We start from the raw sequence: 23,171 nt of genomic DNA, 5'->3' as shown, positions 1-23,171 counted from the left end.
GGGTTGTGAATCTTTGGATTTCTCTACCCCAGAGGACTGTGGATGCTCAGTCGTTGAGTACATTCAAGGCTGATATGGATAGATTTTTGGAATCTAGGGGAATCAAGGGATATGGGGATCGGGCAGGAAAGTGGAGTTGAGGTCGAAGATCAGCCATGATCTTATTGAATGGCGGAGCAGGATCGAGGGGCCGTCTCGCCTAGTCCTGCTCCTATTTCTTATGTTCTTATGTTCAAATAGCATAGATGCATTTAAGGGGAAGCTGGATCAACGCATGGGGGAGAAAGCACGAGAAAGATATACTGATAGGGTTAGATGAAGAGGGGTGCGAGGAGGCAGAGATCATTTGGGCCGAATGGCCTGTTTCTGTGCTGTACATTCTCTGTTTGTCATTCTATGTAAAACCTTGTTAATATGCAACTGAAAGTGGTTCACGTTGTTACAAAATGGCAACAGATACTGAATCCACAGTTTACGGGTATATGTTTGTGAAAAACTCCAATGACGGCAGCAGATAAGAGCTCGAATTATTGGCCGCTCAAGACCTTGAGCCACGTGAGTAAGTCCCTCTCGTCCCCCCTCCCGTTCACTCCCTTAGTGACCTCATCAACCATCAAACCAATAAAGAACAGTGCTCCACTCACACTGACTCGAAGAAAGTTTCCAATCATTTTTTTAAATTACAAAATGTACTTTATTTCATCAAGTTTAAAGATACACACAGTTCAATGTGAAAATCACAATGCATAGAATCATCGAAAATTAAGGCATAGAATGAGGCCATTTGAACCATCGTGTCTGTGCAGTCTGAAAAAGAGCTATCCAGCCTAATCCCACTTTCCAGCTCTTGGTCTGTGGCCTTGTAGGTTACGGTACTTCAAGTGCATATCCAAGTACTTTTTAAATGTGATGAGGGTTTCTGCCTCTACCACCCTTTCAGGAAGTGAGTTCCAGACCCCCACCACCCTCTGGGTGAAAAGATTTCTCCTCATCTCCCCTCTAATTCTTCTACCAATTACTTTAAATCTATGTCTCCTGGTTATTGACCTCTCTGCTAAGGGAAACAGATCCTTCCTGTACACTCTATACTCTTCCCTGTACACAGGGAACCCCCAGCTTCTGTCGCGACACTGCAGACTTCCTACAAAAACTCAGTACCCACGGACCAGTTGAACCAGGAACACTTCTCACCACGATGGACGTCTCGGCACTCTACACCAGTATCCCCCACGATGACGGCATCGCTGCGACAGCATCCATACTCAACACCAACAACAGCCAATCTCCAAACGCCATCCTACAACTCATCCTCTTCATCCTGGATCACAATGTCTTCACCTTCGACAACCAGTTCTTTACCCAAACACACGGAACAGCCATGGGGACCAAATTTGCACCCCAATACGCCAACATTTTCATGCACAATTTCGAGCAGGACTTCTTCACTGCACAGGACCTCCAACCAACGCTATACACCAGATACATCGACGACATTTTCTTTTTTTGGACCCACGGCGAAGAATCACTAAAGAGACTACACGATAACATCAACAAGTTCCATCCCACCATCAAGCTCACCATGGACTACTCCTCAGAATCAGTTTCTTTCTTGGACACACGAATCTCCATCAAAGACGGGCACCTCAGCACCTCAATCTACCGCAAGCCCACGGACAAGCTCACGATGCTCCACTTTTCCAGCTTCCACCCTAACCACGTCAAAGAGGCCATCCCCTATGGACAGGCCCTGCGAATACACAGGGTCTGCTCAGACGAGGAGGAACGGGATGGACACCTACAGACTCTGAAAGACGCCCTGGTAAGAACGGGATATGACACTCGACTCATCGATCGACAGTTCCGACGGGCCACAGCGAAAAATCGCATAGACCTCCTCAGAAGACTAACACGGGATGCAACCAACAGAGTACCCTTCGTCGTCCAGTACTTCCCCGGAGCGGAGAAACTACGCCATGTTCTCTGCAGCCTTCAACATGTCATCAATGACGACGAACACCTCGCTATGGCCATCCCCACACCTCCACTACACGCCTTTAAACAGCCACCCAACCTCAAACAGACTATCGTTCGCAGCAAATTACCCAGCTTTCAGGAGAACAGTGTCCACGACACCACACAACCCTGCCACGGTAACCTCTGCAAGACATGCCAGATCATCGACACAGATACCACCATCACACGAGAGGACACCACCCACCAGGTGCATGGTTCATACTCCTGTGACTCGGCCAACGTTGTCTACCTCATACGCTGCAGGAAAGGATGCCCCGGAGCATGGTACATTGGCGAGACCATGCAGACACTGCGACAACGGATGAACAGACACCGCGCAACAATCGCCAGACAGGAGGGTTCCCTCCCAGTCGGAGAACACTTCAGCAGTCAGGGACATTCAGCCACCGATCTTCGGGTAAGCGTTCTCCAAGGCGGCCTTCGAGACACACGACAACGCAAAATCGTCGAGCAGAAATTGATAGCCAAGTTCCGCACCCATGAGGACGGCCTCAACCGGGATCTTGGGTTCATGTCACGCTACACATTACCCCACTAGCGAACAAAAGCTATCTGTTTTTAATATAATGGGTCATTTGCTGGCTTTCTCTGCCTTCCGGATGTTTCTGCCTCTCTCTCTCTTTTTTTTCCCTGTTTGTTTTTTTGTTGAATGTGTATTCGGGGGTTCTGTAGGTGACACCTCTCTGTCTGAACACGGTGATTGCCTTGGCAACGGGCAGTTGCAGGGGCAGTCTGTAAACACCATGTATTGTTCTGTGATGTATAAATGCGTAGGCTTCAAGGAGCTCCTGAACATTTACCTGAGGAAGGAGGAAACCTCCGAAAGCTTGTAGATTTCAAATAAAAATCGTTGGACTATAACTTGGTGTTGTAAAATTGTTTACAATTGTCACTCTATCTAGGCCACTCAAAATTTTATACACCTCAATTAAATCACCCCTCAGCCTTCTCTGTTCCAAAGAAAACAACCCCAGCCTATCCAATCTTTCCTCATGGCTAAAATTCTCCAGTCCTGGCAATATCCTCATAAATCTCCTCTGTACCCTCTCCAATGCAATCACATCTTTCCTGTAATGTGGTGACCAGAACTGCATGCAGTACTCAAGTTATGGACTAACCAATGTTTTATGGAGTTCGAGCAGAACCTCCCTGCTCCTATATTCTGTGCCTTGGCTAATAAAGGAAAGTATCTCTTATGCCTTTTTAACCACCTTATCTACCTGTCCTGCTATCATCAGGGATCTGTGGACATGCACTCCAAGGTCCCTCTGTTTCTCTACACTTCTTAGTATCCTACCATTTATTGTGTACTCCCTTGCCTTGCTTGTCCTCCCCAAATGCATTAACTCACACTTCTCTGGATTGAATTCCATTTGACACTTTTCTGCCCACCTGACCAGTCCATTGATATCGTCCTGCAGTCTATCACTTTCCTCCTTACCATCAACCACACGGCCAATTTTTGTATCATCTGCAAACTTCTTAATCACGTCCCCTACATTTAAGTCTAAATCATTGATATGTACCAGAAAAAGCAAGAGACCTCGTACTGAGACCTACTGACCTAGTACTGACCCCACTGGAAACAGCCTTCCAGTCACAAAAACACCCGTTGACCATTACCCTTTGCTTCCTGCCACTGAGCCAATTTTGGATCCAACTTGCCACTTTCCCTTGGATCCCATGGGCTTTTACTTTTCTGAGCAGTCTGCCATGTGCGAACTTGTCAAAAGCCTTGCTAAAATCCATGTAGACGACATCAAATGCGTTACCCTCATCAAACTCCTTGTTGCCTTCTCAAAAATTTCAATCAAGTTAGTCAGACACGACTTTCCCTTCACAAATCCATGCTGACTGTCCTTGATTAATCCGTGCCTTTCTAAATGACGATTAAAGCTGTCCTTCAGAATTGTTTCCAGTAATTTGCCCACCACCGAGGTCAGACTGACTGGCTTGTAATGACTCGGTCTATCCTTTTCTCCCTTGTTAAACAACCGTACAACATTAAAAGTCCGCCAATCCTCCGGCACCACACTTGTAGCTTCCTGACATCACCCCTGAATGGCCCAGCTCTAATTTTAAGGTTATGCCCCCTTGTTCTGGACTCTCCCACCAGAGGAATTACTTTCTCTCCATCCACCCTATCAATTCCATTAAACATTTTAAACACATCAATTAGATCACCCCTTAATCTTTTATATTCAGTCTTGTTGCTGTCTGTTTGAAGTTACAACCTTGTCCTTACCTGTAAATGTACTATTTAATTTATATATTTCAGTGAGAGACCCTCCTCTCTAAATTGTAAAGCTTATGTTTCTTCAGCCTTGACTCTTCGAGATCAGTCATGCTGTGACTGCAATTTTGAAGTTGCCAATGTAACTATATTCACAAGTACGATATTTTCATCCTTTTGTATTTTTCAGGCTGGTCGATGTGCATTGCCAAAGATTCCTTTCAGAGGTGCCCCTTGCAGTGATGCAGCTGGACATCAGGTCCCAGACAAAGAGATCATACAGCAAGTGCACAAATCAATTACTGGCAGATCTTGGGATGATGATCAGAAAGCCCCGTATTATATCTACATGGTAAGACTATCAATCAAAACACAATGGAGAGCTGTGCATTGTCCATTCTTTGTAGAATGCAAACATTGCAGTGTTTCATGATTCAATATTCTCTGTGTACAGGATTCAGCAAAGTTCAGAACATAGAAACATCGAAAATAAGAGCAGGAGTAGGCCATTCGGCCCTTCGAGCCTGCTCCAACATTCAATATGATCATGGCTGATCCTCTATCTCAATAGCATATTCCCGCTCTCTCCCCATACCCCTTGATGCCTTTTGTGTCTAGAAATCTATCTCGCTCCATCTTAAATATATTCAGTGACTTGGCCTCCACAGCCTTCTGTGGTAGAGAATTCCACAGGTTCATCACCCTCTGAGTGAAGAAATTTCTCCTCATCTCAGTCCTAAATATCCTACCCCGTACCCTGAGACTGTGACCCCTCGTTCTCGACCCCCCAGCCAAGGGAAACATCCTCCCTGCATCCAGTCTGTCTAGCCCTGTCAGAATTTTATATGTTTCCATGAGATCCCCTCTTATTCTTCTAAACTCGAGTGAATTCAGGCCGAGTCGACCCAATCTCTCCTCATACGACAGTCCTGCCACCCCTGGAATCAATCTGGTGAACCTTCACTGCACTCCCTCTATGGCAAGCATATCCTTTCGAAGGTAAGGAGACCAAAACTGAACACAATACTCCAGGTGTGGTCTCACCAAGGCGCCGTATAACTGCAGTCGGTTTGTCCGGTTTGGATGGTAGAAAATGTGTGGAGTTGGAGAATTGCCAAAAAATGGGAGCTGACACACAAAGCACCAAACCCAGTTCCGTTTGTTAAAACATTGTGCATGAACATTTGCAGAAAAATGAGATGAGCTGTGAACTTTTCAAATCGGTCACTTTACACAAACCATATTGACCCTCCTGTGAACCATAAGAGATAGGAGCAGGAGTAGGCCAATCGGCCCCTCGTACCTGCTCCGCCATTTTATGAGATCATGGCTGATCTGATTTTTACCTCAACTCACTTTCCCACCCTTTGCCCATATCCTTTGACTCCCTTGCTGATCAAAAATTTGTCTAACACAGTCTTGAATGTATTCAATGACTCATCCTCAGCTTTTTGGTGTAAAGAATTCCAAAGATTAACGACCCTCTGGGAGAAGAAATTCCTCCTCATTTCCATCTTAAACTGGCGACCCGTTATTCTGAGACTATGCCTCCTAGTTTTAGATTCCCCCTTGAGGGGTAACATCCTCTCAGCATCTACCCGATCGAGTCCCCTCAGAATCTTGTATGTTTCAATAAGATCTCCTCTCATTCTTCTAAACTCCAATGAGTATAGACCCAACCTGTTCAAGCTTTCCTCATAAGACAATCCTTTCATGCCCTGAATCAACCTAGTTAACCTTCTCTGAACTGCCTCCAACGCAAGTATGTCTTTCCTTAATTAAGGGCACCAGAACTGTACTCAGTACTCCAGGTGTGGTCTCACCAGCACCCTGTACAGTTGAAGCATGACTTCCCTGCTTTTATACTCCATCCCCCTCGAAAGAAAGGCCAATATTCCGTTTGCTTTCCGGATTACCTGCTGCACCTGTATGTTGACTTTTTGTGTTTCATGTACGAGGACACCCAGATCCCTCTGTACCGCAGCATTTTGTAGTATTTCACCATTCAAATAATATTTTGCTTTTTTATTTTTCCTCCCAAAGTGGATGACTTCACATTTTCCCACATTATATTCCATCTGCCAAATTTTTGCTCATTCACTTAACCTGTCAATATCCCTTTGCAGACACTTTGTGTCCTCATCGCAACTTGCTTTTCCACCTATCTTTGTATCGTCAGCAAATTTGGCCACAAGACACTCTGTTCCTTCATCCCACACCATGAGCTCTTATCTTGTGCAGTAATCTTTTATGTGGCACCTTCTCGAATGCCTTTTGGAAATCCAAATATACTGCATCCATTGGTTCCCCTTTATCCACCCTGCCCATTACTTCCTCAAAGAACTCGAATAAATTTGTCAGACATGATTTCCCCTTCATAAAACCATGTTGACTCTCCTTGATTATATTCTGAGTCTCCAAATGTCCTGCTAGTACTTCCTTAATAATGGATTCTAGCATTTTCCCAATGACAGATTTTAGGCTAACTTGTCGATAGTTACTTACGTTCTGTCTCACTCCCTTCTTGAATTGGGGTGTTACATTTGCGAATGTTTAGATCATGGAATCATAGAATGGTTAGAACACAGAAGGAGGCCATTCGGCCCATCGAGCCCGCGCTGACTCTTTGTAAGAGCAATCCAGTTAGTCCCATTCTTCCACTCTTTCCCCGTAGCCCTGCAAATTTTTTCTCTTCTGGTATTCATCCAATTCCTTTGTGAAAGCCACAATTGAATCTGCTTCTCCCACCCTTTCAGGCAGCGCATTCCAGATCATATCTATTCGCTGCATCAAAAAGTTTTTCCTCATGTTGCCGTTGGTTCTTTTGCCAATCACCTTAAATCTGTGTTCTCTTGTTCTCGACCCTTCTACCAATTGGAACAGTTTCTCTTTATTTACTTTACCGAAACCCTTCATGATTTGAACACTTCTATCAAATCTCCTCTCAACCTTCTCTGCTCTAAAGAGAACAATACCAGCTTCTCCAGTCTATCCACGTAACCGAAGTCCCTCATCCCTGGAACCATTCTAATAAATCTTTTCTGCACCCTCTCTGTGGTCTTCACATCCTTCCTTAAGTGCGGTGCCCAGAATTGGACACAACACTCCTGTTGTAGCCGAACCATAGTTTGATAATGGTTCACCATAACTTCCTTGCTTTTGTACTCTATGCCTCCATTTATAAAGCCCAGAATCCCATATGCTTTTTCAACCGTTTTCTCAACCTGTCCTGCCACCTTCAAAGATTTGTGCACATATACCACCAGGTCACTCTGTTCCTACACCTCCTTTCGAATCGAACCATTTAGCATATCCTCTCCTCGTTCTTCCTGCCAAAATGTATCACTTCACACTTCTCTGCGTTAAATTTCATCTGCCACGTATCAGCCCATTCCTCCAGCCTGTCTATATCCTCTTGAAGTCTATCACTATCCTCCTCACTGTTCACTGCACTTCCAAGTTTTGTGTCATCTGCAAATTTTGAAATTGTGCCCTGTATGCGTCTGTCTTCACAAAGGAGGGGGACGATGCAGAGATTGTAGTTAAGGAGGAGAAATGTGAAATATTGGATCGGATAATCTCGCTCCTGATCTGTCTTGGGGCCTCAATTATTCTCAATATTTATGAACGACTTAGATGAAGGCATAGAAAGTCTCATATCTAATTTTGCCAATGACACAAAGATTGGTGGCATTGTAAGCAGTGTAGATGGAAACATAAAATTACAAAGTGATCTTGACAGATTAGGTGAATGGGCAAAACTGTGGCAAATGGAATTCAATGTAGACAAATATGAGGTCATCCACTTTGGATCAAAAAAGGATAGAACAGGGTACTTTCTGAATGGTAAAAAGTTAAAAACAGTGGATGTCCAAAGGGACCGAAGGGTTCAGGTACATCGATCATTGAAGTGTCATGAACAGGTGCCGAAAATAATCAATAAGGCAAATGGAATGCTGGCCTTTATATCGAGAGGACTGGAGTAAAGGGGGCAGAAGTTATGCTGCAGCGATACAAAACCCTGGTTAGACCGCACCTGGAGTACTGTGAGCAGTTCTGGGCTCTGCCCCTTCGGAAGGACATATTGGCCTTGGAGGGAGTGCAGCGTAGGTTTACTAGAATGATACCTGGACTTCAAGGGTTAAGTTACGAGAAGAGATTGCACAAATTGGGGTTGTATTCTCTGGAGTTTCGAAGGTTAAGGGGTGATCTGATCGAAGTTTATATGATATTAAGGAGAACAGATAGGGTGGATAGAGAGAAACTATTTCCGCTGGTTGGGGATTCTAGGAGTAGGGGGCACAGTCTAAAATTTAGAGCCAGACCTTTCAGGAGTGAGATTAGAAAACATTTCTACACACAAAGGATGGTAGAAGTTTGGAACTCTCTTCTGCAAACGGCAATTGATACTAGCTCAATTGCTAAATTTAAATCTGAGATAGATACCCTATTGGCAACCAAAGGTATTAAGGGATATGGGCCAAAGGCAGGTTTATGTAGATAGATCACAGATCAGCCATGATCTTATCAAATGGCGGAGCAGGCACAAGGGGCTGAATGGCCTACTCCTGTTCTGAAGTTCCTATGTTCCTATGTTAGGGACAGACTCCTGGACTGAGGGAGAGGGGAACGGAGGGGGTCTCACTTTACTTGATTTTAGTCCCGTTGGGAGTCAGATTGCTGGCCTGGCATCTGAGTTATCATCATAGAATCATAGAAGTTACAACATGGAAACAGGCCCTTCGGCCCAACATGTCCATGTCGCCCAGTTTATACCACGAAGCTCGTCCCAATTGCCTGCACTTGGCCCATATCCCTCAATACCCATCTTACCCATGTAACTGTCCAAATGCTTTTTAAAAGACAAAATTGTACCCGCCTCCACTACTGCCTCTGGCAGCTCGTTCCAGACACTCACCACCCTTTGAGTGAAAAAATTGCCCCTCTGGACCCTTTTGTATCTCTCCCCTCTCACCTTAAATCTGTGCCCCCTTGTTATAGACTCCCCTACCTTTGGGAAAAGATTTTGACTATCTACCTTATCTATGCCCCTCATTATTTTATAGACTTCTATGAGATCACCCCTTAACCTCCTACTCTCCAGGGAAAAAAGTCCCAGTCTGTCTAACCTCTCCCTATAAGTCAAACCATCAAGTCACGGTAGCATCCTAGTAAATCTTTTCTGCACTCTTTCTAGTTTAATAATATCCTTTCTATAATAGGGTGACCAGAACTGTACACAGTATTCCAAGTGTGGCCTCACCAATGCCCTGTACAACTTCAACAAGACATCCCAACTCCTGCATTCAATGTTCTGACCAATGAAACCAAGCATGCCAAATGCCTTCTTCACCACCCTATCCACCTGTGACTCCACTTTCAAGGAGCTATGAACCTGTACTCCTAGATCTCTTTGTTCTATAACTCTCCCCAACGCCCTACCATTAATGGAGTAGGTCCTGGCCCGATTCGATCTACCAAAATGCATCACCTCACATTTATCTAAATTAAATTCCATCTGCCATTCATCGGCCCACTGGCCCAATTTATCAAGAACCCGTTGCAATCCTAGATAACCTTCTTCACTGTCCACAATGCCACCAATCTTGGTGTCATCTGCAAACTTACTAACTATGCCTCCTAAATTCTCATCCAAATCATTAATATAAATAACAAATAACAGCGGACCCAGCACCGATCCCTGAGGCACACCGCTGGACACAGGCATCCAGTTTGAAAAACAACCCTCTACAACCACCCTCTGTCTTCTGTCATCAAGCCAATTTTGTATCCAATTGGCTACCTCACCTTGGATCCCATGAGATTTAACCTTATGTAACAACCTACCATGCGGTACCTTGTCAAATGCTTTGCTGAAGTCCATGTAGACCACGTCTACTGCACAGCCCTCATCGATCTTCTTGGTTACCCCTTCAAAAAACTCAATCAAATTCGTGAGACATGATTTTCCTCTCACAAAACCATGCTGACTGTTCCTAATCAGTCCCTGCCTCTCCAAATGCCTGCAGATCCTGTCCCTCAGAATACCCTCCAACAACTTACCCACTACAGATGTCAGGCTCACCGGTCTGTAGTTCCCAGGCTTTTCCCTGCCGCCCTTCTTCAACAAAGGCACAACATTTGCCACCCTCCAATCTTCAGGCACCTCACCTGTAGCGGTGGATGATTCAAATATCTCTGCTAGGGGATCGGCAATTTCCTCGCTAACCTCCCATAACGTCCTGGGATACATTTCATCAGGTTTCGGAGATTTATCTACCTTGATGCGCGTTAAGACTTCCAGCACCTCCCTCTCTGTAATATGTACACTCCTCAAGCCATCACTATTTATTTCCCCAAGTTCCCTAACATCCATGCCTTTCTCAACCGTAAATACCGATGTGAAATATTCATTCAGGATCTCACCCATCTCTTGTGGTTCCGCACATAGATGACCTTGTTGATCCTTAAGAGGCCCTACTCTCTCCCTAGTTACTCTTTTGCCCTTTATGTATTTGTATTATGCGGCTACTACTGTGGAACTCGCTGTCACATGGAGTCGTTGAGGTGAATATCATCGAAGCATTTAAGGGGAAGCTGGATAAACACATGAGGGAGAAAGGAATAGAAGGAAATGCTGATTGGATTGGATGAAGAGGGTTGGGAGGAGGTTCGTGTGGAGCAGAAACACCGGCACGGACCAGATGGGCCGAATGGCCTGGTCCGGTGCTGTACATTCTATGAATGTAATTCTATGTAATACCTTGTTGATATTCACCCGAAAGTGGTTCACTTTGTTACAAAATGCCATCAGATACTGAATCCATATTTTACGGGTATATTTTGTATCCAGCACAATGAATGAAACGTTTGTGAAAAACTCCAATGACGGCAGCAGATAAGAGCTCGAATTATTGGCCGCTCAAGACCTTGAGCCACGTGAGTAAGTTCCTCTCGTCCCCCCTCCCCTTCACTCCCTTAGTGACCTCATCAACCATCAAACCAATAAAGAACAGTGCTCTACTCACACTGACACAACAGACTGGAAGAAACTTACCAATTATGGTACAGAGACAGGACACAGGGATACAACCTTTGTGGGACTCAACTCGTAGAAACACAGGAATGCACAGGAGAGAAAAAGCCCATGTTGATCCTTCTGGCCATTTCTAGAGTTTAAAAAGTAGAATACGCAGATCCCTCAATTGGATTTCTCACCATCTGCCTCTCCAACCTCCTCTTAAAATTGATCATGTTACCAGTCTTGTGCAGTCCATTCCAAACATTTATCACTCTATGTGTGAAATTGTTCAATCCAATCTATCCATGTATTTCCTCTTTTGAGCTCCATCCCGTAAGAAAGAAAGAACAAATGAACATTAACATCGTGCCTTTCACATCCTCAGGACTTCCCAGAGCACTTCACAGCCAGAGAATTACTCTTGAAATGCACTCACTAATGTTATGGAGACAAATACAGCAGCCAATGTCGTCACAGCAAAGTCCTACAAACTGCAGTGAGATAAATTATCAGCAAATGGCCCTGGAAATTGCACATGAAATAACGGCGACGGTAACAGGTCTCACCGTAATTTCAGGCCAAGTAGAAGAGCAAGTTCCGGCGAGCGTACATGCGCAGTTAACCGCGGAAATCTGGAAATTGCTCTCCCGTTTGCCCTGTTTGCTTGAAAGCTGCACGGGAGGGACAGCTCGTCGGCTGAATAAATGGACCAGCGTGAACTTGCTGCACTGCCCAACTGGAAACAAACTAATCGCTCCATAAAAAAGGTACGCTGTGTTTTTTTAGGCCTAAACTAACTTTTAGCAGTGTGGTAAGTCTTAATGTCTGCCAACAAATCTCTCTGGCACTGAAAATTAATGTTTAAAAATGAGGAGTTTCATTACTTCCGATTTTAATTGTTGTTGGACATTTATAATGTTTGAAACTTTTTCTATCTGTCTCTTTTATCTCTGGCTTTTAATTCGATATATCTTACCCTCTCTTTATCTCGCTCTCTCTAACTGATTTTAAAATTAATTCACTGTTGGAGCTTTCACTCTCTGGTTCTGACTGCGCAGCTTGTCAAGGACGCTTCAAACTGATAGGTTGGTGGAAAAATAGATCCTTTCCCCACTCTCACACCTCAAAGAAGCCCGGGAAAGCCCACTGCACTTTTTGCAGCTCACCGTTAAAGCAAGTGGGCGAATTTATAACTAACGAGCAGTGGGCGAGGTTCACTCTCCACTCATTGCAATTTCTGGGCCAGTTTCTTTTGGTGGTTGAAGGGTTCTCAAAATTCCCACATTTTTCATATCATCAACAAGGATATGACTTTTGGACTTTAATGGCAGAGGACCCAACTGCTGGGTTAAATGTGGAACCCTGCAGACAGGAGGTTAGGCCCATGAGGGCCTGGGACTTGACATGCCCGGGCTTGTTGGGTGCAGTGTGGATTGTTGCCTGAAACCAGACAACGAGAGGAGACAGAATATGCATTCGTCCCTTTAAAACAATCAACCCAGAGAAAGACTTCATCTTACACGAAACTAAAGCCCATCAAAACCTTGCATAAATAATCACTAAGGCAGGAAGGCAACAATGGAGCAATTATGCAAGCCCATCAAGACTTCACATATACAATGGCTTTCAGTTCAAGACTAGTTCCGGGGGCAGGAAGGCAACGATAAACATTATGAGAGCCCATTAAAAACAACGAGACAACTGCCCCAAAATCAGTTAAGGTGAAAAAATATAATCACCTCAAGAAGCCCACCTAAATCAGACAAAGAACGAACCTTGATTTGGCGCTCAGATAAGAAATTTTTAAAAAACAGAATAAATGGGCCACCAGTTACGAAGGGGGCAGGTTTTAAGCAGGTTTTAAGCAGTTTTAAGCAGAGTTTAAGCAGGGAGAGATAGCTGAGCTGAGCGGAGGAAGGAGATCCAGAGGTTCGCTGGCCCGCAGGCAACATCACGGCGAGGGGCACGGTGTGGCAGGCTCAACCGAAGACAACAAGGCCGCAACCGCAGCCCTCCACGAAGATCGACCACCCACAACCGCGCCTTACCGCATCAGCGAACTCCACCCAACTGAAGAACCTTCGCAGATTCCACAGACCAGGACCACGTGGGGACGGCAGGCCCCAAAGGACACAAAGAGCGTATCCCAAAACTGCAACCGGCTTACCTGGCTGGATTTCGAACTGTCAAGGAACCCTGGTTGGTGAGCATGATCCCTGACCTCTCCTAGTTCAATTTAGTTAGGTTTTGGGGGTGGGACAAGGGTAAGGGGATTAGTAGCGTGATTTTCCCTCATTATGCCGTGTGTTCCCCATTCTTAACTAAGTGTACTTTTGTAGTTCTGTATAATCTCAGTGTAAACCGAATGTTACAAGTTTGTGACTTCAATAAACCCAGTTTTTCGTGCACCAAAACCAGTTGTCTGCTGCACTTTGTCGCAACCACCAAATAAGTCCAAGGTCTCGAACCCAGGGAGTGGGAGCGATTCGGACCGCTCAGAAGTCAGAGGTGAAGCTGACACACTGTAATGGAAGAGAGGATTTCAGATGATGTGTTCAGTAAGGTGAATATGGAAAAAAAATGGGTCACTGATCTGTTAAAGGCTGGGCGCCCGGTAGATGCTGCAGCGAAATGGACAGAAGGGAAGGATCATAAAAAATCCATAGAAAAGGCAGTCTGGCTGATGTGCTTCAAGAAACAGATCCAGCTTTTGGACAGGCTCGTTGAAGCACAGGCAGCTGAGATTCGGGAGTCAGCCCTGGAAGTCCAAACAAAGGCCCTAGTAGGGGAGAAGTTACTGTTCGCATTGCAGGCTCTGAACCAGGAAAGGGTGCAGTTAGTGGGGGAGCATAAGACCCGGCAGGAATATTTACAGTGTCAGGTCACCGAGGCCAAGAACAATGAGCTGAGGTTGCGGGAAAAGAATGCCCGCCTGGCAAGACAAGTAAGAGAGCAGGAGGAGAAAGTAAAAGGCTTACAGGCAGCCTATAAGATAATGAGCGCACAGGGGTTTGAGGATGCAGACCATGACCCCTGCCAGAAGCAGATAGAGAGTCTGAACCTTGCTCGAAGGACGGGAAAAGGCATGGTGTGCCTCATAAGCCCGAAGGCAGCCCAGGTCAACTTCACAGGGAACCTGGGGAGAAGGGTTCAGACACCACAGGTAGTGCCAAGGGACGACCCGGTTGAGGAGCAGGAAGGCCCACGACCACCACCCGTAGCGCCAAGCTTTAGCGAAATCTGGCAGGAGTGGGGGGTGGAATTAGGGGCAGAAGCTGAGGAGGAAAACCCCCAGCAAGAGAGGCTGGGACCGGGGCCGATGTGCCCGGCCTGGCAGCAAAGGTTCGGCCCGCCCGCTGATAACGGGGATGAGGGAGCCCTCCAAAACCAGTTCTTAGTTCCCCACGGCACCCAACAGTTTAGGGCCATGGTAAGCCATTTAACTAAACTTGCGGAAATGGGGACCCCCTCGGTCCACTTCAGGGAAGTGGAACAAGCAGCAAGCATCAACGAGTGTAATGATGCTGAACAGGCCAAAATGCTGCTATTCTCCCTGGAGAGTAAGCTCTTCCAGTCCCTCTCTGACCAATGTAAGATGGGACAATGTAAGTTGTTTAAATCCGAGAGAAGGGAACAGACAGTTGGGGGAAGGTCTGAGGTTAAAAATCCTCAGCCTGCAGCAGGGGCAAACTCACAGACTGCACAAGCAGGTGCAGTGACTTGTTTTAAGGGATGGGCCATCCCACCCACCGTTTGGGACACTCTCCCGCTCATCTGGGACTCAGACGAGGTGGGACTTGAGGGCAGAGAGTTACCTGCCTCTGACACAGGTTTAGAAGAGGTACAGCCTGAGGATAGAAATCCCCAGCCAGCAGCAGTGGAGATTCCACAGACCGCACAAGAGGGGACAGTGGCTCGGGTTGAAGACCCACCAGCCAGAAAACCCCCACCAGCCAGAGTCCCTAGAAGGTCCCCACGAACGCCACGGCCAAAGAAACCGTGGTCACTGGCTCCCCAGTTTAACAGGGCAGCCCCTCAAGTCAGGGATCGATCTGAGGACAGAGGTCCCCAGCCAGCAGCTGCTGGCTGCGAGGGTCCAAAGGTAAAGGACAGGGCGGCCACACCGAAGGGAGTAGTGTGCTGTAGCCCGAACAGGGATTAGTCTGGCCGTCCGGGGACGGGCGGCGGATGCACATAGCTTCTGTCATTTAATTTTGAGATTGTTAAGTTTGGGTGTTTTAGTTACATTTTAAACAAGGTGGTTGGTAGTTTAAGTATTATTGTTTCAGAGTGTTTGTATTGAGTCGCGGTCGATAAAGTTTTGTGACCGTGTATTATTTTTCTGTGCATGTACCATATTTTCCAAGTGGTGCAGGGGTGTTGGACCCCCTCCGTGCTTGGTGGTGAATGTTAATTCTTACCTGTGCCTGCATCTGAACACAACACCTAAAGGGGAATGAATGTTTCGGGTCTTAGATAGGTAAACTACAGGGGAAGGTTGGCTCGCGAGGATCGAGAATTTTGCTCACCCAGCATGATACTCTAGAAAATAAAGTATCACAGTGGGGAGTGTAAGATTTTCAAAATTCACAGATCCCCCAAAAACTCGGAGGAGAAAAAAACCCTAAAGATAAGGACTTTGGACTCTTTTCTAACCATTTCAGGGTGATGAAATATTGGGCCGACTCACACATGCACCACACCAGGAAGCATCAACAGGGAAAAGTACTTTTCGAGGAATCCACGTCCTTTAAGGGACTCGCTTCCTCGTAGGCGCGATTGTAATAATTCTGGGAATTCACCTTTTCCCTGAGTATGGAAAACTGTGGCCATTGACTAAAATCCTAAGATGGAAAGATAGGTGAGAGGTCATCAGACGAATCAACAACACACACAATGGAATGTGGGAGAATTACTACTTCAGACATGTCTCTGTTTTAATGCAAAACCTACAGCAGGTGGTCAACACTCAGCACTAATTTGAAAGGCAGTAGGCCATTGAAAGAGGCAACTGCTCCATACATGGTGGGGCCATGTCTTTGTTTTAAAGTAAAACCAATCAACACCTTGGACGTTGGATACAAAAGGAAGCCTTGTGTGACAAGCTCTAAAAATCGGAATTAACAATGACCCATCGGGAGAAGCAATTGCAACATGATGAGGGACCATCAAAAAGCCATCAAAGATTCTTAAGGACTTTGTAAGAACTGTTTAAACGAACATGAAGTGCTTTTTTTTAAGTGACAAAGACCATTGTAAGAGAGGGATATCGAAGTGGAAACTCAAAACCTCTCTCGCTCTCTCTGGCTCTTGTTGGCTCTTGTGTTCTGCTTCTCTTGTTCTGCCTGTCTCTGGAAGGAGAGCAGCTTCCAGTAAAACCAACGAACCCTACGTGAGAGAAACGCTCAGCCAGACCTTCCAGTGCAAAGGATTGTTCAGTTCAGTTCAGCCAGGAGTTCGACAGCTTGGGAGACGACAGTTCAACAAGGCGAGGGGCAACAGAGAGAAGGTCAGCAGCTGTAGAAGCAGACCGACACACAAGAAGAAACCAGAGCTACAGCCCCAGTGACCATCAGACACCTCGCGCCAACAAGAGCCTTACGAAACAACCAACCGAATATTATCATCAACCAACCGGGTAATATTGGGCCATCGCGACCAAAGAAAACCAACTCGGGAGAAAACCGAAGATCCGCAAAGTTTCCACTCTACAACCTAATCCTGACTTCCCTCTGGGTGAGTTACTGTCAAGGATTTGTTTGGTGAGCATTATCTCTGGTCCTTTAGAGTCCAAATTAGCTAGTACAGTGGGATTGGGGGGGTGGGTTATTTTTCTACTGTAATTTCCCTCGCGTGCACTGAAGTGTTCCCCATTTTATTAGATTGTTAAGATTGTTGTGTTGTATTTTCTCTCTTGAATAAAGGTCAAAGTTTCTTGCAACAAAACCAGTTGTCTGCTGCACTTTGTCACAACCCCCAAATATGTCCAAGGTCTAGAACCCAGGGAGTGGGAGCGATTCGGACCACTCAGAAGTCAGAGGTGAAGCTGACACACACCACCACCCCCTACAAGGACCAAGTAAGGTCCATTCTTGGGGTCTGAGCAGAGGGAATGGTGCCCACCACCAGGGCCCTGTCTCTCCAAAAGAGGCTTTGTCAGTTCTTCAGCTGCTGCCCATGGATTACCACCACCCCTCTCCTGGCGACCACTGTGGTCAGCAGTGCTAGGTGGGTTGCAGGGGTCTATGCCTCTCTGCCATCATCTCGAACTGGCAGTGTGGTCAAGGGTCTGCTGGAGGCCTTCCCTGCTGGATGGGAGGCAGGGAGGGTGGGAATATCCAGGTCACTGGGAATGCTGCGGTCGGCCTCACGCTGGATTTTCCTTGATTTTCCTCATTGGGGTTTTCCACTGTCGCATTCCACTCCTCCCTCGAAAGGAAGTGATCAATTGGATTGTTTGGGCTCAGTACTTTTATATTCCCACATGATCACTGGGAAGAAATGGATTGGATATTTTGGATGAGTTATTTGACCAGATATTTGAGAAGTTCCATTTCCACTGTTCACCATGGCCTCTTGCACGATCCAATACAACAGGAAACAAAAACATGAAGTGGCCGAGGTTGCTCCTGAATTCCTGACATTGTGGAATGAGGCATACACACTAACTATAGAAAATAGAAATTAAGTACGAGCGGATGAAACTCATTATAGTGCAACTCACTGCAGGCATACTTTGAAAGTTGCTGTGTCAGAATAAATTTGAGAATTTGTTAAACTGTGACAGTGGAACACCCGAATACAGCAGATGTCTTTGAGCCTCTCTCCGTGCATTTCCTTCAACTCAGTGCCAAAGTAAACAACACAACTCTTTGACTGTGGAAAGTTTTCTGAGCAAACATTTTTTTTAAAAAGCACAGCACAATAGACAGTCATCACCTGCTGACACATCATTTCAATCCATCAGTCTGAGTTTTTTCCTCCATACATCACTCAATGTACAGATCTGTCCAGATACTATCGAGGTTACAATCATTTTGTAGCAGGGGGCTTGAAAGCCCTTTGCTTTTCAGGACATCAATTTAGTAGCAACAAGTAGCCCACATAAAGTGTCAGAAGATCAAAATATCTGGTTGGACAAACGGATGTGCATTGCAACATTGCAATGGTATTGAAATGCAGAGGGGAGAGTCATCACTTTTAAAAATATCTCCATTTTCTATCGTGGTTCTGTCATTAATCGCATATTTTTCTATTTACAGATTTCACCGTGCCTGACGTTACGATCTTCAATAAGAATTCTGTGGACCTCAGTTGCTCAGTCGATTCCCAGAGTGATTGTTTGTGCAGGTGTACTGAAGCATAAAGACATACGGCTACCTTGTCTTTAAGGAGGATACAGAGTGTATACATTAACTTTGTATTCATTTGTGAATATAGATAAACGTGAAAATTCTGAACTACAGTGTTCGTAACAAGATGGACTAACTGTCCAGTAAATTCAACATTCTGAAATGTTCTTTCAAATAGGCCGATGACATTTTTATTTTATGCAAGAGCAAAACAAATCATTTGTGAATCATTTATGCAAATTGGAATAAACAATTGCTGAAAGTATTCTGTCAGCAACTGAATATGACCCCGGATCTTTTTCTAGTTTCTCCCTTGTCTTCCCTCAAGCCCTCTCTGAGCCCATCTTGTCAACGAGACCCACCTCCTGCTCCATTGACCACATTCCCACTAAACTGCTGACCACCCAATTTTCCTTCATGGCCCCCATGCTAGCTCTCATTGCAATTGGTTCCCTCTCCTCAGCTATTGCCCCCACCCAACTCCCGATCAAAACCAACATCATCACCCCTCCTCTTCATAAACTCATCCTCAACCCCTCCATCCTCGATAACTACTACCCCATCTCCAACCCCTGTTTAATCTCCAAACTCCTTGAGCGTGTTGTTGCCTCTCAAATCTCAACTCACCTTTCATGCAACTCCATGTTTTAATCCCTCCAATCAGGTTTCCACTCCTGCCAGAGCACAGAATCTGCCCGAATCAAAGTCACAAATGCCACATAAATGCCGTGGCTACAAGAGCAGGTCAGACGGTGGCTACAATGGACGTGCTCTCCAAAATGGGGTTTGGGGAGGGAATCCGCAATTGAATCCGACTGCTCCACGCAGACATCTGTAGCGCAGTCCTAATCAACGGGTGAGAGTCGGAGAGCTTTCCCATCAGATCTGGAGTCAGGCAGGGCTGTCCTCTCTCCACGGTCTTGTTCGTATCAAGCGATTTGCCGTGTCCATCAGGAAGGACGCAGGTATCGGGGGTGACAATCCCGGGCAGTGGAGGCTCTCATGTTAACGCTTCCCTGTACATGGACGATGTCACTGTCTTTTGCTCCGATCAGTGGTCGGTCCACAGACTGATGGGCATCTGCAATCATTTCGAGCTGGCCTCAGGGGCCAGAGCGAGCCGAAGTAAGAGTGAAGTCTTGTTCTTTGGCAGGTGGAAGAATCGAACCTTTGTCCCCTTCACCGTCAGGCCCGACTACCTGAAGTTGCTGGCGGTCTGGCTCGGGGGGGTCCCAGGCCTGCACCAAGAACTGGGAAGAGCGGATCGCCAAGGCCAAACAGAAGCCTGGTATGTGTGTGGGACGATCCCTCTCCAGAACCGGCAAGAACCTGGTGATAATGTGTGAGGTACTCACGGTGTTGCTCTCCGTGGCCAACGTCTGGCTCATTCCCCGCCAATCCGCCATCACTGTCACCCGAGCTATCTTCCACTTTGTCTGGAGGTCCAAGGTACAACGCGTCTGCAGGGCCACCACGTACAAGCCCCCAGACAAAGGGGAGACGAGCGTACCCAATGCAGCTCTGATCCTGATGGCCACCTTTGTGTGTGGCTGCCTGAGGATGTGTGTAGAGCCCCAGTACGCAAACACCAAGCCTCACTGCGTGCTGAGTTTCTACGTGTCCACCACACTGAGAAGACTGGGTCTGGCAACGCTGGCCAAGCAGATGCAGGATGTCCCGTCCAGCTGGACCGTACCCCACCACCTTTTCCCAGGTGGAGAAGTTCCTGAGGAGGAACCCCTTCAACCGCAAAGCCATCAGACAGTGTTCGGCACGGAACATTCTGGGAGTCCTGCAGGGAAAGGAGACGGTGGATTTGATTGGCCAGTTCCCCGACCAGATGGTAGATGTCATTTGGCAGAACGTCTCGTTGCTGGAACTGACCAATAGGGACCAGGATACAGCCTGGACGGTGGTGAGAGGGCCCTTGCAGTGCGGTCCTTCCAACATGCACGGAATCTCAGTGCCACCACGAGCTGCCCTCGAGGCTGCGGCAGAGACGAGGCCATCGTCCACCTCCTGATGGACTGCCCCTTCACACAGAAGGTGTGGAGAGAGAGGCGTTGGTATCTGTCCTGATTCATCCCCAACAGTTCGGTAAAACAGGACGCTGTGCCATACGGGCTGTTCCCCGGGACACACACTGAGACAGATATCAACTGCTGCTGGAAAACCAACAACTCGGTGAAAGAGGCCTTTTGGTCCACCCGAAACCTGCTGGTCTTCCAACTGACAGAGCTGTTCATGACCGAGTGTTACCAAATGCACACTCCTAAGGTCCAGGAGTATGTGCTGCGGGACGCACTGAGGCGAGGTGCAGCCCAAGCAAAGACTCTCTGGGGAAAGGCCACTGTGTAAGGCCATCCCACTTTGTATTGTACAGAATGTATTGAAGATATGTACTGTCCCACCAGCAGGACAGACCCACCAGAGGTGGCGGTACAGTGATATACAGTCAGGAGGGAGTGGCCCTGGGAATCCTCAACATTGACTCTGGACCCCATGAAATCTCATGGCATCATGTCAAACATGGGCAAGGAAACCTCCTGCTGATTACTACCGACCGTCCTCCCTCAGCTGATGAATCAGTCCCCCGACATGTTGAACACCACTTGGAGGAAGCATTGAGGGTAGCAAGGGCACAAAATGTTCTCTGGGTGGGGAACTTCAATGTCCATCACCAAGAGTGGCTCGGTAGCACCACTACTGACCGAGCTGGCTGAGTCCTGAAGGACATAGCTGCCAGACTGGGCCTGCGGCAGGTGGTGAGCGAACCAACACATGGGAAAAATTTACTTGAACTCGTCCTCACCAATCTACCTGTCGCAAATGAATCTGTCCATGACAGTGTTGGTAGGAGTGACCACTGCACAGTCCTCGTGGAGATGAAGTCCCGTCTACGCACTGAGGAGACCATCCAACGTGTTGTGTGGCACTACCACCATGCTAAATGGGATAGATTCAGAACAGATCTTGCAGCACAAAACTGGGCATCCATGAGGCATTGTGGGCCATCAGCAGCAGCAGAATTGTATTCCAGCACAATCTGTAACCTCATGGCCCGGCATATTCCTCACTCTACCATTACCAACAAGCCAGGGGATCAACCCTGGTTCAATGAGGAGTGTAGAAGAGCATGCCAGGAGCAGCACCAGGCGTACCTAAAAATAAGGTGCCAACCTGGTGAAGCTACCACTCAGGACAACATGCATGCTGAACAGCGGAAGCGACATGCTGCAGACAGAGCTAAGCGATTCCACAACCAACGGATCAGATCAAAGCTCTGCAGTCCTGCCATATCCAGTCGTGAATGGTGGTGGACAATTAAACAACTAACGGGAGGAGGAGGCTCTGCAAACATCCCCTTCCTCAATGATGGCAGAGTCCAGCACATGAGTGCAAAAGACAAGGCTGAAGCGTTTGCAACCATCTTCAGCCAGAAGTGCCGAGTGGATGATCCATCTCGGCCTCCTCCCGATATCCCCACCATCACAGAAGCCAGTCTTCGGCCAATTCAATTCACTCCACGTGATATCAAGAAACGGCTGAGTGCACTGGATACAGCAAAGGCTATGGGCCCCGACAACATCCCAGCTGTCGTGCTGAAGACTTGTGCTCCAGAACTAGCTGCGCCTCTAGCCAAGCTGTTCCAGTACAGCGACAAAACTGGCATCGACCCGACAATGTGGAAAATTGCCCAGGTATGTCCTGTCCACAAAAAGCAGGACAAATCCAATCCGGCCAATTACCGCTCAATTATCAGCAAAGTGATGGAAGGTGTCGTCGACAGTGCTATCAAGCAGCACTTACTCACCAATAACCTGCTCACCAATGCTCAGTTTGGTTCCCGCCAGGACGACTCGGCTCCCGACCTCATTACAGCCTTGGTCCAAACATGGAAAAAAAAGCTGAATTCCAGAGGTGAGGTGAGAGTGACTGCCCTTGACATCAAGGCAGCATTTAACCGAGTGTGGCACCAAGGAGCCCGAGTAAAATTGAAGTCAATAGGAATCAGGGGGAAAACTCTCCAGTGGCTGGATTCATACCTAGCTCAAAGGAAGATGGTAGTGGTTGTTGGAGGCCAATCATCTCAGCCCCAGGACATTGCTGCAGGAGTTCCTCAGGGCAGTGTCCGAGGCCCAACCATCTTCAGCTGCTTCATCAATGACCTTCCCTCCATCATAAGGTCAGAAATGGGGATGTTCGCTGATGATTGCACAGTGTTCAGTTCCATTCGCAACCCCTCAAAGCAGTCCGACCCTGCATGCAGCAAGACCTGGACAACATCCAGGCTTGGGCTCATAAGTGGCAAGTAACATTCGTGCCAGAAAAGTGCCAGGCAATGACCATCTCCAAAAAGGGAGAGTCTAACCACCTCCCCTTGACATTCAACGGCATTACCATCACCGAATCCCCCACCATCAACATCCTGGGGGTCACCATTGACCAGAAACTGAACTGGACCAGCCATATAAATACTGTGGCTACGAGAGCAGGTCAGAGGCTGGGTATTCATTGGCGAGTGACTCAC

This window comes from Heptranchias perlo, chromosome 9 (genome assembly GCF_035084215.1).
Source record: "Heptranchias perlo isolate sHepPer1 chromosome 9, sHepPer1.hap1, whole genome shotgun sequence".
Classification (NCBI taxonomy): Eukaryota; Metazoa; Chordata; class Chondrichthyes; order Hexanchiformes; family Hexanchidae; genus Heptranchias; species Heptranchias perlo.
This window is presented reverse-complemented; position numbering follows the sequence as displayed.